Source organism: Sphaerodactylus townsendi, linkage group LG03 (assembly GCF_021028975.2).
Source record: "Sphaerodactylus townsendi isolate TG3544 linkage group LG03, MPM_Stown_v2.3, whole genome shotgun sequence".
NCBI lineage: Eukaryota > Metazoa > Chordata > Lepidosauria > Squamata > Sphaerodactylidae > Sphaerodactylus > Sphaerodactylus townsendi.
Genome location: NC_059427.1, coordinates 103,188,557 through 103,202,577, shown reverse-complemented (window position 1 = coordinate 103,202,577; position 14,021 = coordinate 103,188,557). Strand labels below are relative to the sequence as shown.

Here is a 14,021-nt window from a genome sequence, read left to right as displayed (position 1 = left end):
TATTTTAATAACATTCATCTAACTGTGAGTAAGGCAGGCATGCGTGTAAAATGCAAACACTGCTACAAAGAAATGCAAGGTCTGGTGGCCCGAATGAAATTGAAGATAGTTCTTCTTCTTTCCTAACTGGTTTCCTGCAGATGCAGGGTCAGTTTTGTAATTGTCTCTTCCAAAGGCCACAATTTTGGGTGTCTTCTGGGGTAAGGTTCTTTGCCCACAGGTCTTCATTGATTGTGTCCATCCACCATTTTTTGAGTCTGCCACGTGGACGGCATCCACCAGGTTCAAGGTGCAGGGCTGTCTTTGCTACAGATGTTTCCTCACAGCGCATGACGTGGCCATACCACCTTAGCCATGCCTGCTTCATGTACTGGTCAATTAGTGTTATTTTAAGTCTTTGCCGTATCATCCTCATTTCCATGCCATGAAGGGCTTGTTCATGTTTTCTTGTTGCTAGCCAGCATTCGGCTCCGTACAGTGCTACTGGGCGAACAACTGTTTTGTAGATTTTGGCCTTGAGGTGTTCAGGCATTTTCTTGTCACACAAGATGCCAGTGGTTTGCTGTCATTTAAGCCACGCAGTGTTGACTCGTGACCGGACATCTGTCAATATGTTTCCATCAGCTGAAACCAGTGATCCAAGGTATTTGAATTCGGTGACTTTGTTTCTTTTTTGGCTGCTGATTTTGATTGTTCCATCTGTTTGGGGTCCACATTTGAGGTATTCAGTTTTTGGAATGTTCAGACGTAATCCATATTCTGTGAGCCCATTGTTCCATGACTGCAACTGTTGCTGTAGCACCTGGCGGTCTTTGTTGGCAAGTATAACATCATCAGCATACAGAAGTGTCCATGGGTGTGCCGTCTGCAAGTCAGCGGTAAGAATATCCATGCCGAGTATAAACATTGAAATTGAAGATAGTTCACTTCACAATAAATTCATAATATCTGTCTTTGTAATTGTACTAGTATAACCGAATCAGTAATTTTTGATATAACCGTAAATCTAATTTGAAAAGTTATTCTAAAAATGAAACCTTCACCTGATTTTATCAGCAAGAATGAGTATTTATGTAGAAAACCATGATTTAAATAAAGTCCTATTTACTAGTGATTTAAATTGGTTTGATTTAAATCAAATCCATCCTGATTTTCATAGTTAACCTAGAAGTGTTTTTATATCTGTTCATGTATCATTTATTCAAGTAGCTTGGAATTGAATGAAAGTTCATGAAGCTGTTTTCATTTTCCAATTCTACTTCTTAAAATTAAACTTCATGTTCAACTTTCAAGGCCATAATCAGCCTGTTTATAAGGGAAAATGTTGTTAAATCTAATCAGGAGCTGCCTCCTTTTAATCTACTTCTGGTGGTTGAGAGCAAAAACAGGCATGACTATTTGACCCCAGATGCAGTAGTTAAGAGTAGCATGCCTTGTATTCATTCAGAAAACTAGCACTTTCGCCATTGTTTGAGATGGCATTGTCTGATTAAAGTACATATAGTGCATATGTAGGAGACACTGTAGGCTGTTTTCACAACAGATAAATGCAGATATGAGAGCAGTAAAAGCTTTACTTATCTTACTTACCTGTGTGAGGTGTATTGTCTTTGTATCCCTCGTTGCAATAGATTTCCTGTATCTGAGTGATTGACCTGTAATGGTTCTGAGCAAACATGTGTTAGCAAAATGCTCTTCCCATATTTGGAATTAGCCACAGCTGTTGGTGAGGTGTTCTCTTTTTGTATAAAAATTCCTATCGCTGAAGACCCCGCTTGTAAGCAAGTATACTGTTTCTTGTGAAATATATAGATACTGATGTGCTAGTATTGATTGCACAGTTAATTGAAATCTTATATTCTGTGAGAGTAGAGTACTAGGTGAGCATAAATAATTTTATCTATGCTGGGGGTCCTCAGCCTTGTTGAACGTTTGGGCACTTCTGTAATTTTTGAGAACATTACTGAGTTCCATCCCCAAGATCATTGGCCTGTGTAACAAGTGGGAATAACAACTTACTCTATTTGCTTTTGTTGGTTGTCAGGGAGAGGAGCAAATTGTGAGGGTACTCTGTAAGCTTTTACTTCTTCCATCATGACACGCCCTGATGCTGCCCAACCCTGGCCTCCTATTGGTTGAATTCTGCAAGCATTATTGCTGTACTGATGTATTTCTATGGTTAGGACTGAATTTGTGAATCAAACTGTCTACCCAAACTTTGATGACAAAGTAGTGCATGACATAAGAAAATAACTTAATGCAACTGGTAACAAATAAAAATGCAAGGGGGACTGGGTAGGAAAGCCAGAGAAGACCCAGGGTTGAGACCCCAACATCATCTCAATTAAATAGGGAAGGAGTGGGCAAGGTTACATCCCCAGGAGTTCCCAGAACACCCAGAACTCTGCCCCCTTCCCAGCCAGCTTGGAAGAAGAGTGTGACTGATCAAAGTTGTTGAGAGGTCCCCATCCACCCAGCTTTTCACTCTCAGCTTGGAGGTTTTGAGCCTGGCTTACCCTCTATCGCCTCCAGCCCTGTAGCTGCAAAATGGAGCCCCAGGTAAGTCCAGGGCTGTTTCTGTAAGCAATTATGATGAAGCTTTGACAGCGGTTAGCTTTTGAATCATTAACAAGTATCATCTTTTAATGTCGTTTCAGAGTACTAATTCTGTTATGACTGCAGGTATAAACTTAGTTATGACTGTGTCACTCCCCCGCTCAGGCAGTAAAATGCTTGTAGGTTTTCAAGGATTTCATTTTAAAATCTAAATCTAAATAGACAAAAGAAGACAGTTTTGACAAAAAGGTGCCAAGCAGTTGATAATATGGGTAAATAATCCCCTCCTCCACATGGGAACAGAGAGAGTCAGAAGCGTCCAGCCTGGAGGCCCTTCCTAGCTGCGGAACTACAAGGCCAGCACCGTTGATAGCAATGCACTTGCAAAAGCACTCCCAGACATTTCCCCCCTCCCAACAAGAGCATCCTGACAGACTGTAGGTATAAATTTAGAATTTACCACATGGGATTTTTTGTTGGTTCTGGCCCTGTGGTTTATCTCCTGATTTCCACACACTTTTTTTGTGCCTTTAGTTTTCACTTTTTCTTTTGCCTCACCCCCCGCCATTTTTTCCTGAGCTTTTTGACTCCACTTTTATCTTAGTGTTTTTCTAGAAGCCAAATTTGAAGGTTTTTTTCTTCACACATAATGTTTCTATTCACTTCCTTTGTTAGTCCTGTCCACTCGCATCGCCCTTCAGTCCACTTTTTAGTTTTTGGACTGATACAGTCAAACTACTTCCTCACCTCCCCCTGTCCATGCCTACCCTGAAAATGAATGATTCCTCCCCTTTTATTATAAATACCACTAAAATATCAATACTTCTTTGGAGCATTGAACCATAAACTTAGCAGGTTCTCAGAATTTCCAGGTTTCATTTTTAAAAGGATGGATCTTGCCCCTTCTCTTAGGAGATATAAGAAAAAAGGCACACCTCTGCATGTGAATGAGACCTACCTTTTTTTAAAAGAAGAAAGGAGAATTCAGAGAACCTGTTACAATGTTACAATGGTCCAACAATATGTTGTTATTTTAGTGTTTGTTTTTTTTAAAAAAGGGAAGTGGTATGAAACCTGACAACAGCATCCTCATTATTAAGGGGCCTGCGGAAGAAAATAAACTGACACCACATCTGAAAATGCAAAGGGAGGGCAGATGTGTGGAAGAACCATAACCAAACTGATTCCAGTGCTTGTGGATTGACTTGCGAGAAAATCAGGAGTAGGGTGAGTGTATGGAAAAGACCATAGTTTGAATGAGATAATCTCTTCCACTTCCCTTGTTTTGATATTTCAGTACACACTATGTACATCATTAATTTGTATTATCTGGTAAACTAAGAAGTTTGGGGGAAAATGTTTTAACCAGATAATATAATTCTAGAGGACTTACCCAGAAGTCACTGAAATCATCCCAATGGAAGTTGTAGGGTGGTACTCTGAAATGAGAATCAAATACCCAGATGGCTAGATAGTCCTCTTTCTTCTGTCGGTTTGCAGTAAAAACTCCATAAATGGGGGCCTCCGAAACTTATGGAAGGAATCCCATTTTCCCTCTGCCATCACATCTCCAGGCCTCCTTCCTTCAAATCTTGATTACTTGCTGACATTCCTAGAGCCTCTCTGGGCAAGTGTGACAAGGCCTCTTTTTTCCTCCACCCCGCTATCTGGCCTGATCACTCAGAGCCTCTTCACGTGGGTGTGGTGAGGCCTCCCCCAGCTTTGCTGTGTTGCCAACTTACCATATATGCCTAATAAAGGTACTGGACTGGACTTACCTGGACCTGCTTGCCCAGAGCTGTAGGGGGAGGCCTGTGAAACTCACAGGGAGGGGGGATGCCATCTTCCACTTTTCCCCTGCTTATCTTCCAGCCTGACTGCAGCTAGATGGACATGCCAATGGTTCACAGAAGCCACTGTGGATGGCTTGCCAGTGGATCCAGGGCTTTGCTGATTTAGTGGTATGGCAGCTGTGCAACCTATGCTTGGCTGGGCTGGTGGGGATCATAGGCAGCCCTGAATGGTAGGGGTTTTTTTTTTACAGTTAGGGTTGGTAAAAATTTAATGCCCTGTATCTTTAGGAGGCAGGAACTTCAATTTTGTCATTTCCTCTTTAGGCATCACTCTCCCCTTTCTAGCCAGTTTCGTTCCTGCCTCTGTTAGGAGAGCAAAGTTTTTTCTCTCACTCCTCAGCTTAGGCTTTTGTCCTGTGTGTGAATGATTGTGTTTTTGTGTAGTCGTTTCACCCCCTCCCCCACCATCTGTTAATCTGTTAACCGCTTCAGCTCCATATGTCTGTTGTATGCTTTTTTTGTATGTGGAGAGTGATCATGTGCAGTCAAGTCTCTCATGTGAGGGAAAGTTGCAGGCGCCATTTTTTGGCAGGAAAAAGGTGCAGAGCCCTCAGAACGGCTGATGCTTCTTTCTCCCTGATCAGGGAGAGTTTTACCCAGTCAATAGCCGAGGCAATCAGGTCAGCTGCAGGAAGGGGTTCCCCCATCCACCCAGGGACTGGCCTGGAAGTCCTTACAGAGGGGTCCAGCAGACAATGCGGCAGCTGTCCAGCCTACCTCAGTCCCAAGAGCGCTGCAATAGAGAAATGGGCTAAGAAAATGTCAGGAACTACAGCATGGATCTGAAAACTATTAAGGTCCTCCTGAAGAGAAAGGGGGGCACTGCTTTGGTAGGTCCCATTCGAGATGTTCTCGGCCTCCAGGAGAAAGGTCCATTGGCACTTACTGTGAAGGGCCTTTCTCCTGGTAGGCCGGAGGACATCTCGTCCCTCCCTGTTCAGTTTCCAGAGTTGCATGCAATATCTTATATACTGAGTCAGAAGTGGCGTAGTGGTTAAGAGCAAGTGCATTCTAATCTGGAGGGACCCGGTTTGATTCCCCGCTCTGCCACTTGAGCTGTGGAGGCTTATCTGGGGAATTCATATTAGCCTGTGTACTCCCACACATGCCAACTGGGTGACCTTAGGCTAGTCACAGCTTTTCGGCACTCTATCAGCCCTACCTATCTCACAGGGTGTTTGCTGTGAGGGGGGGAAGGGCAAGGAGATTGTAAGCCCCTTTGAGTCTCCTACAGGAGAGAAAGGGGGAATATAAATCCAAACTCTTCTTCTTCTCTCTTCTACTGAGAATGATTTCTCTTGGCAGTCACTGGTTTGTTTTAAAACTTAAGCTTCTTTTATGCAGTGGTTCTTTAGCTGGAGGAGTTAGGAACATCCCTGTTTTCCCAATTCCTCATTTAACTGGCCTGGAATCACTGGAGGAATTTCCCAATTTCTCATTTAAGCTGGCCTGGAATCACTCCTTTCACCAGAGCTATTTCCAGTTAAACACTCTATCAACCTCAGAGCTATTTCCCTAGATAACTGGTTATGGAATTTCCTGATCCAACACCCAAATGTGTTCCTTTTCACTCCAAAGGACACTATTCTGCCAGATAGCTTGCTGCTCTTCCTGCTGTCTCCAGGTTCTGTCCGCAAACTTCTTTGTCATTCAGCTGTCAGTTCTTAACAGTCGCAACTCTCCAACTGCCATTCTCAGCATGATGATACAGGCCTCTGTATCAAAGGCTACTTATAAATCTAGTAGGAGCAGCAAAAATGCTAGAGAGGACTGTCCCCCTTCTATCAGATCTTATTAATTAACTGCAACGTAGATGGATTTGTGATTTTTTTTAAAAAAACCCGCTGAACTAGAACAGGGGTAGGGAACCTGCGGCTCTCCAGATGTTCAGGAACTACAATTCCCATCAGCCCCTACCAGCATGGCCAATTGGCCATGCTGACAGAGGCTGATGGGAATTGTAGTTCCTGAACATCTGGAGAGCCGTAGGTTCCCTACCCCTGAACTAGAACATTAGACAACTGACTAGGGCTGTGTATTTAGATAAAGTTGAACTAAAAAATATCCTCCACCCAATTTGCTTCCGCTTTTGGGAGGTTTATTTTTGGCCAAAAAAGGCAGCAATTTAAGAGAGCTGATAAGGAGATTCTGAAAAATTCTAAATTTTCTGGAATGTTTTAGACTACATCTGCCTGCGGTCATTAAAATAATGGGGGGAGGAGTGGTCTCTCTTCTCTTTCTCCCTCGCTTAACTGATGAAGTCTGCCTCTGAAGTCCACATGGGCTTGGAAACAGTAGGCGGCAGAGAGCTGAACTCTGGGGTTGGCCTGTGTGGGCCCAGCATTCAGCTCATGCCCCTACTTCTGATGTCTATGTGGGCTTGAAGGCAGCAAGTAGGAGAGAGCTGAATGCTGGGCTTCGCCTAGACAGGCCCAACAGTCAATTCTGCCATGCCACTTTTGAAGTTCATGGGGTCAGAGCTGAATGCTAGATTTGCTGAACGCTAGGCCGTTTCCGCACGGCCACGCTCAGGGGGTGCATCGGCGTATATGAGGCTGCGCCGTCATCCGAACGCCTTACTGTCCCTCCAACCTTCTAGTGCGTCGCCCAGGCCAGTGGACACGCCCCCTGCCATGCGTGACAACTCTGGAGTCGCAGGGCAGAAGGGGCGTGTCCCCTAGCCTGGGCGACACACTGGCAGATCAGAGGGATGGTAAGGCGTTTGGGAAAGGGGGGGAATGGCGCCTTCCAGCCGCTGCCATTTGCATAGTAGCGGTTGGAAGCCGCTGTTTCCAAAAAACCTTGCCCAGGGAGCGAGGTTTGGAAACAGCTGCTTCGCGCCACTCGGGGGTTGCGAGGCCGTGCAAACCCCTCCCCAGGGACACTGTTTTTAGTGTCCCTGGGATGCTGTATTCCGCCCGTGCGGAAATAGCCCTAGATGTGTAAGAAAACTGTAGAGAAAGTCTGCACTGTGTATTATTAAAAAACACAGCTATGTAACACCCCAGTCCAGCTCTAGTGACAGGTCTATAGCACATGATTTAGCAGAACTAAGCAAACTTTATCCTGTCTATATCTGAACAGAGAATTTAACAGGATGTGGACAGAGATGCACATTTTACAACATTAAAGTGCAAATTATTTAGTTCATCTCATTTATGCTTACATTGCCTACACCAGCAAATGCTACATATATGCAGGCTTTCTGATATGAGTCTCCATTGCTGAATCAGGGTGTAAATAGTTTTCTAATCCTGGTAGCATATAGTCTCTTAAAATATTTTCTCCCTGATATAGTATGTAGTTCTAAAATTGCTTCAAAATATTTAAAAATTTAAAAGTAACTCATAAATTGAGTGTTATTTTCAATTTTTTTATTCATGGAAACCTGTAGTTTAGCAGTTGTAAAAAAATCAGTCTGAACATTAGAAGCAAGCAATTGGGGAACTATAGGAAACTTGTGGAAGTAGCTATCCTGTTTTGCCCTCATTCGCTTCCTCCCCATACCCCCATCTCTTTGCAGGATCTCTCTCCCCCCCCCCCCCCCCCGCGCCTTACTTTTAGTGGCTCACCAGAGCTGGATAGGCAGGTATGCAGAGCCTTTTCCTCCTAACAGCACTTCCCTTGGCAGCTTGCTTGAAGCAGTCCAGGCAGGTGTGACAAGGCTCCCTTTCTTTCTTCGAACTAATGTGCCAAAGTTTCCCTCCCTCAGTAGCTTACCAGACTCCTGGTCTGCACTTCCTCTGGAAGCCTGACATAGGTAGATTCAAGAATGCTTTTTATTTTGGAGGGAATTTAAAATGCATGTTTGTTTATTTCATTCTCAGATTTTTCTGCAAACTTAGGGAGTACCCCAAGTTTGAAGAAACATCTCTTTTGGATAATATTTAAGCTGTAGATGGGGGTCACAATTGGGAATTAGATATTTAGATACTGCAACCATTCTAGGATCCACAGCATTTAGCTTGGTCATAATATATATGGAAGAGCTTCAAACCCTTGTAAAGATCTCATATCACTGTAGAGTTTTCAGGCACAGCATAGCAACCAGCAGAAAACCGGCAGGGATATGTGGGTGGGAGTGGCTATCAGTAACAGCATGATGTTGCCATTTTCAGGAAGAGTCAAAAGTGAAGTCATGACTCTCTAGGAAACTCTGTGGTTCTCCCTGGAAATGATGTTGCACTTTTCGCCTCACAGTCATTAAAAAATCTTCCACTGCTGCTTGAAGAAGTGGAGCAGCAGTGGCGTAGGAGGTTAAGAGCTCGTGTATCTAATCTGGAGGAACCAGGTTTGATTCCCAGCTCTGCCGCCTGAGCTGTGGAGGCTTATCTGGGGAATTCAGATTAGCTTGTACACTCCCACATACGCCAGCTGGGTGACCTTGGGCTAGTCACAGCTTCTCGGAGCTCTCTCAGCCCCACCTACCTCACAGGGTGTTTGTAGTGAGGGGGGAAGGGCAAGGAGATTGTAAGCCCCTTTGAGTCTCCTGCAGGAGAGAAAGGGGGGATATAAATCCAAACTCTTCTTCTTCTTCTTCTTCTGAAGTCAGGAATGGCAGATCCCTTCCCTCCACCAGGGACCTGGCAACCATGATGAGGTAGGTATGTAGTGATAATAAAAAAGGGCAATTTATCATCTGTGTATTAGATTTAGAATTGCAGCAAGGTACATATAGTATGTTGTTGCTAAGAGTGGACAAAGGCACAGTAAGTACTGTGTACTAGATGCAAAATTGCAGAAAGATACATATAATCTATTGTCAAAGTGCACAAAGGCACAGTAAGTACTATTCTGTATTATATCCTTTCTCACAAAAAGATCGAAATGCGATCAGTAGTGCTTCGGTGGAAAAGAGAGAGTACCATGCTCCTGCAGTTGAAAATAGTCCCTTGGTGTTTGTGGTGGGTGATGGTGATTGGAGGGGACTTGGGAAGGCTGGTGCTGGCTTGGTATTTTGGGTGCGGGAGGGTTGGAGAAGGGTTGGATGGGACTTAAGAGAGCTGATGCTGTGCCCAGCTTAATGTTCAGAGCGTGGGGAAGTTTGGAGGGAAGAAGTGGCAGCGGATAAATTCACAATTCTACTTATATCTTTCGGTGGGACAGAGTATCATAAAGATCATTTGAGCCATTTCGTAATACAGAAGATCTATAAACTTATGCTGATGTATGGACATATTGAATACTCTTATTGAATAATGTGGATATTAGATTTTTACGTTAAATTATGTCTTGCACTTTCTCACTATATTTGTTAGTATATCAATATTTGTATACATATGGTTGAGAACAAATTAAAATGGCATTTAAAATACTTTGTAAAAATATTTTATGTCTTATACACAAATGCAGTTCTTCATTTGAATAGATTATAAATTTGATGTTTTTTATATAAACCATTTAAAGACCTATGAATTTGGACTGTGATAGTGATTTGCTGAGTTCTAATTCCAAAAGTGTTCTTCTGAGGGGTCCTGTTGTATACAGATTTGCATTTAGTAAGCCCTTTATAAATGGTTCTTTAACTGAATAATAAATCCTGATCCTAAGCATGACAAAACAACTTAATATACTTAAATGAAAGTATCAGTGAGATCAATAAATTTTAATCTTATATGATATTTGTGTAAGACTGTGATTCTGTTCAGGACGCTTGCTTATGAATTGTCTTGCTGGTGCAGTAGCAATGTCTGAGGAAATGGTGGGTATTTCATTTGAGTGCTCCGTTCAGTTGCCACTTAGTCATCAGAACAGTAGTGAGAAAAGTCGTCAGTGAGGTTGACTATTTTTAACAGCCTCAACCAATGGACAGTTCACTTCTTCTGCCCTTATTTAATATGCATGAGTTGGATCCAACATAAAGCAAGCACCTATTTACATACCTTTCCTAGTCTCCATTACTCCTTAAGATCTCCAGAAAAACCTTTTATATTGGACATTAGAAGACCCACATGAACAAAATGACATGTATTCTAGGGAGTTACAGTGAAGGGGGCTGGTTAAGTGTGCTGCCATTTCGTTCTTATGCCAGCAAAATGTACGTTGACATCAGAGGTACTGCTCGGATCATACAATGATGTCTCCTGATTCTCTCTCCTCACTTCATAGCCATAGCTGTGTGGCTTTTTGTCTAAGAGGGTCCTGAAACCCCTACTGTTTGGTTTTCAAAAAACTGAGGAGTAGCTGGAGAAGGGCGATGTGGAAATTATCTACATCAGCAAGCGCCTTTTGCTACCACTTAATTGGATCCGTGTACTTGCATCATAGTGTTGTTAGGCCTCTTCAGCTTTGAAAAAAACTACTTTCGGAAAATTATTCTTTCTGTAAAGCTTTCATGACTGCTCAAATGCAGTAGCTGCTTCTTTTGACAAATGTGAATGCAGTTACTGCACAAGGCATGAAATTTCATTCTTGTTCCATAGCCATATCTGTTGACCAACAGCGACAACAGGGCATTGTTACTTTCTGCTTCTGAGTGCTCCACCATGACCTAACCAAGCGACACCCAGTTTAAACCAGAGTTCAGCTCTGAAAAAGGTGAGTATCCAACTTCCCCCTTACATTACTGGCCGATGCATTTTAACCTTTTCTCTGTTCGTGTTATTTTCCTAATTAAACCCAACACATACACTTTCTGCTATTAGTTGCATTAGTGAAATAATATAGCCACTTCAGTTTTGCTTGTTTTCTTTTTTCTTTCTCTCTCGAGACAGATAGCCTTAGGAGGGACAGATTCTATCAGGGATGATGGAAGTGAAAGGAGAAAGGATTGGGGGGAAAAAACTGTCCATCCCTGTTCTTGACCTGATCTAAACTCACCCTTCCAACTACAACCTAGTGGCTTCTAACTACCTTTTAAAAAGAGATCTGTGTAGAAGCATACAATTGAAACTTGAGTGCATTTTCAGTGAAACAAAGGGAAGAGGGTTACAAAGTCAGCATAGTCTCTCTCCCCCTCCCCCATTATCCGTAGAAAAGCATTCATGTGACTACAGCGTGAAAAGAAAAAAAGGTTTTAAAAGGAATACTAAAGGAAATGTAAAGTGTTGTTTAATTCTGCATTGTACATAACATGCATCATTTCTGGTGATTTCTTTCTCTGTTTTATCCTCATAATAATCCTGTCTTTTGTTCCTTCCCCTTGGCAGAGCACAATTTGTCAGTGGTTTTTGGTGGGGGAATCTGCCAGCTGCCCCACTCTGTATGTTGGACCAGCTTGTCAGGAAACCCTTTAACTCATTTCCTTGCAGCATCAGAGCTGGAGGTGCTGTGGTGAATGGATCTCAAGCCGTTGCTGAACTGGTGAGTGTAGTTCAGATGGCACCATCATCTGCCTCAAGGAGCTGCATTTGTAAACCCTTTCAGGGTGACAAATCCATGGCTGAGCCCAGCATGGCACTCATGCCTGGCCATGCTGCACATGTCTCTGTTTTGCTTTCTTACAGGTAAAGTCCCATCCTACCCACACACACTCTGATCAGTCTGCTGTCCTCACTGGACTGGAGCATTGGACCAAGCCACCTCTTCCAAGTTCCACCTGTATAGATGCATATTGTGCCAGAGTAACCTGAGTCCCATTCCCCATAGCTCCAGGGGAGTGGCAACTAGAATCTTCAGACCTTGCCATGATCTGCAGTTCAGTAAAGTTTGTTGTGTCACAGCTGTGTCTCTGTCTGGTTGCTTCTGACTGCATGTTAGGTGTTCTGCACCTCTCCCTTTCCCACGCTTTTCCTTCCCCATCTGTGACTCCCCCTAGGAATTAACTGATTACATGTCCAAGGGGGAGTGCTCTCAGGTGGCTGTGGATAGTTATACAGGTGTCATTGGTCCCCCATCATGTTCATTAGCCAAACAGCAGAGTTCGAGCAGCACCTACAAGGCTGATCTCCCCCCCCCCCCCGCAACACACAGACTGCTGTGTGAAGGGGGATTGCCAGGTCTAAGAGAATGAATCGGCTTGGTGTGGTGGTTAGAGAGGGATACTAGGATCTGGAAGCCTCAGATTTAAATCCATCCTTTGCTGTGGAAGCTAGTTGTGTGACCCTGGGCCAGGTGCATACTCTCAGTCTAACCTCACAGGTCTGTTATGCTCATTAAGTGGAGGAGATGAGAACAATAAGCAATGAATAGAGCACAAAGATGAAGTTAATATTTTGGTCTCCTCCATAAAAGGAGCAATCTATCATCCTGCGAGAAGACATCTGCGAAGGTACCACTGAAGAGGCAGGGATTGAGGATGTCCCTGGAGTCAATGGCTAAGGGGAGCCAATGCTGTGGGCAAATTCAGTTTCTTTGGTCGGGGCGGGGGGGGGGATGGAGAAAGCACTGGTAGTTGAGGGGGGTGACTAGATACTATAACAGGGATGCTTTCTTCTAGGACATGGAGGGATTGGCTGTGTCTATGGTCGCAATTGATAGGCACCTGAAGGGGTTGCTGATGTCCAAGGGTCATTGAGGACAGCCAGAATTGCACTTACAGGTGATGTGCTAAAATGACTGACAGGATTGCCCAATGGGAACAATGACCATCAGTCCTACTGACAGCTAAAAATGGCAAATTACTTGCATGGATTACTGCACACTAAACTTAAATGCAGAATGGATTTCAAATGACAGTCTCTGGGCATGGATAGATTGCTTTGGAAGTTGAATGTGAGCACCCAGAGTGGACTGAATCGCATTCCAGTCTTCTGGCCCTTTGAGGAGCTCAGTGGGTGATCTGAGAGTGGTGCTTCATACCACCACATCTGAGTCCATACCATCAACTCCCTCTTCAGTTCTACTGTTGATGGGGGTAGCCAGGAGTGGCAGCGTAGGAATTGCCTAGGCAGTGTGCCCAGGCTGCTGGGAGGTGTTCCCTCTTGGGTGCAGATGAGACTTGTCACTGGGCAGATATCCTTGTGGTGGCTTTTAAGATGATTACAGACTTTGCATTGCTTAAGCTAAGGGCCTGTTTGTGGTCTGAGCAGAAGGGGGATTGCTAGGGCACTTGCCAACTCTTTAGCTACCTAGGGACCGACAACAGTGCCCAGTCACTTTAAGGGAATGGGAGCATATGCCATGGACACAGACCCTTGATTTCTGGCCCCACCCCTTCCTACTCCTCAGCTATGATGTGTACAGGGCTAGGTCTCCCTGCGCCTGCCAGCTCCTGATTCATTCTGCCTGCCTCATCAGTCATGGCCCAGCACAACACCTGGATGGGATGGCACAGGCATTAGGAATGCTGATGTGATTGCGACCTCCAAAAGCCCAACAACACACAGTCTTTTTCCTACCACATTAATGATTAAGCTGAAGCAAGGTATTTCAGACTGTCTTCATGCTTAGTTAAAAGGCATTGCAAGTCACCAAACAGGAAAAAAAAAAGACATGACAAAGGCGTATTGGAAGGAAATGGTGCCTGGGGGCAACACCTGCTCCTGGTGCCCGCCCACCCCCCTGTGGCCCACTTACCTTTGCAAGCCTGCAGAAAGGCCAGGGGGTTGGATTCAGGAGGCGGCAAGCAGCTCAGCAGGCATATGACGCCAGGTCCTGCACTCCCTTGCCTCCCTACTGATAGGGTGGCTTCACATAGAGGTGGGGAGGCTGGCAGAAGCTTGTGCCAGGCCA

General features: G+C 44.1%; 1 protein-coding gene across 1 annotated transcript in view; it reads left to right on the top strand.

The window, feature by feature from the left end:
- Positions 1 to 14,021, top strand: part of TENM2 (teneurin transmembrane protein 2) — a 1,113,792-nt gene that overhangs the window by 21,550 nt on the left and 1,078,221 nt on the right. The window contains exons 2-3 of the mRNA XM_048487386.1: positions 10,832 to 10,946; positions 11,558 to 11,711. The gene's annotated coding sequence lies outside the window, so the exon portion shown is untranslated. The remainder of the gene's footprint in view (positions 1 to 10,831; positions 10,947 to 11,557; positions 11,712 to 14,021) is intronic.